This window comes from Dendrobates tinctorius, unplaced genomic scaffold (assembly GCF_039654945.1).
Source record: "Dendrobates tinctorius isolate UK_male_01 unplaced genomic scaffold, ASM3965494v1 ptg000145l, whole genome shotgun sequence".
In the NCBI taxonomy this organism is placed as follows: domain Eukaryota; kingdom Metazoa; phylum Chordata; class Amphibia; order Anura; family Dendrobatidae; genus Dendrobates; species Dendrobates tinctorius.
This window is the reverse complement of record NW_027361812.1, coordinates 14,221,876-14,224,024: the sequence shown is the minus strand read 5'-3', so window position 1 is coordinate 14,224,024 and position 2,149 is coordinate 14,221,876. Positions and strand designations below refer to the sequence as shown.

Genomic DNA, 2,149 nt, shown 5'->3' with positions numbered 1-2,149 from the left:
TTGTGTGTGTGTTTTTTTTTTCTTTTCCCTTTCAAGTCAGCTTTCTGTAACTCGGCAGGGTTATGAAGGTGACAAGGGGCTTGCTGTAACTCGGCGGGATTACAAAATTGACAAGCGGCTTGCTGTAACTCGGCAGGGTTATGAAGGTGACACCAGCAGCTGTGACGGTGCCAGCAAGAACTTGTGTGGTATCGTAAAAGACATAAACTGTTTGTGTGAACTGTGGTCTAAGGAGACCTGTAGAAAGGACATGGGGAAATCCCGAAAGGGGGTGGAGTCCCAAAAGGGGATAGTCGCCCAAGGGTGGAGTCCCGGCGAATGGTGGCGGAGCATCCCGATGTAAAAAGGCTGGTACAGATGAACTGGTGCCAGGAGCAAATGTCCTATGTCTGCCCTATCTGCCTGGTGAACCACCCAGCTGGCACGATGCTATGGGGATGTTGCCTCCAGGTAAATAATGAAGAGATAGTTGGTATGGTCGACCCAGAGAGCCTGGTGACTCTACTGAAGGTTGCTCCTGAGATACCCGGCAGAAATGTTGGGGTCACTTGTAACCACGGGGGGCACTAAGGAGTGTCCAGTGGCCCGGGTAGTCTTTGAGACAGGTTGGGACATCGAGGGACAGGATGTCGCAATAGTCCCGAATCTGTACTGTCCAGTGGTTATAGGCCGGGATTCTAGACTGTTCTTTGGCTTGTGAGAGAGGGGAGTTCCTCTACAGCAAGGGGATGGAGACATTTCTACTGGTGAGCTAGCAGACATTGAGATGGTGACGGTTGCTAAAGTGGACAAGTCAGTTGTAGAAGTGACCGGAAGAAGGGGTACATCTGCCCAACGTACAGACCTGACGTCTCGTGACATGATGGATGGTGGGCTGGGAGATGAGACGACTGGAGCGGACACATGGTCAGAGGGTAACTGGAGGGTTCACTCGGTTGATCAGCATGACTCAGACTCTGGGGGTAACTGTGGCTCTGAGAGAGAAAGGGAGCACAGACTAGAAGAGCTAGAGGAAGAAGTCTCCGAGTTCAAAGATCACCTGGCAAAGTGGCAAGGTCTGAATAAGTCCCTCAGAGAAAAGAGGTAGGAGTACTCACAGAAACTCTAAGAGGTCTTCGGCGGGAGAAGAAGTGGGACGAAAACTTACAGCGGCCGGGCCCGAGTGATGAACAGAGTGAAGACAAGAAGAAACTGAAAAGTATGGAAGCAGAGATGATTCATATGCAGGAGGAGCTGGCTGCTGCAGAGCGTGCTAAAAGACAAGCACAGCAGGAAAGAGATGAACTGGCCGATGAAGTTGCCAACAACCGTGGTAAAGGTGCTCTGGCTTTGGAAGAAAAGAGGCGTTTAGAGTCTCGCATTGCACAGCTTGAAGAATTGGAGAAAGAATAAGGCAACGTTGAATTAGCCAATGACAGGCTGAGAAAGGCCACACTTCAGGTTGACCAGATGAATGCTGATCTGAATGCAGAACTTAGTAATGCTCAGAAGTTACAAGAATTAGAAGGCTCTGTTAAATCTAAATTCAAGGCTTCAATCACCGCTTTGGAAGCAAAGATTGCACAACTGGAGGAACAACTTGATGCTGAAACTAAAAAGCGACAATCCGCAAGCAAACAAGTACGGCGTACAGAGAAAAAACTGAAGGATGTACTAATGAAAATGGATGATGAAAGGCGTAATTCTGAGCAGTACAAAGACCTGGCAGAGGGAAATAATGTTCGTCTGAAACAGCTGAAGCGCCAGGTGGAAGAAGCAGAGAAAGAGGCTCAATGTGCCAATACATTACACCGTATATTACAGAGTGAACTGGAGGATGCTACAGAAACAACAGATGCAATGAACCGTGAGGTTAATGAACTGAAAAGCAAACTTAGACGTGGTGATGTACCATTTGTTACAAGACAGAAAAGGAGGTGATGAAGCGCACTGTAGAAGTGTGGTGACTAAACAGTGTCTGATGACCCAGACAGACTGTGACTGGAGGGCCAAAGCCCAAGACCGATATTCTGACCGCTGGGGGCGGGGGAGGCCTAATGTAGAGATGAGGCCATAGGATAGACAAAACAAACAGAGACGGTTCTCTCGCCCTGTGGGGCAAGGTGACATGGGTGCCCGGTCTCGAGATCCCTGGGTGATGTCGTGTGTT

General features: G+C 49.1%; 1 pseudogene; it reads left to right on the top strand.

Moving 5' to 3' along the window:
• Positions 1-318: 318 nt before the first annotated feature.
• On the top strand, positions 319-1,920 carry LOC141049547 (myosin-9 pseudogene; annotated as a pseudogene).
• Positions 1,921-2,149: the final 229 nt, after the last annotated feature.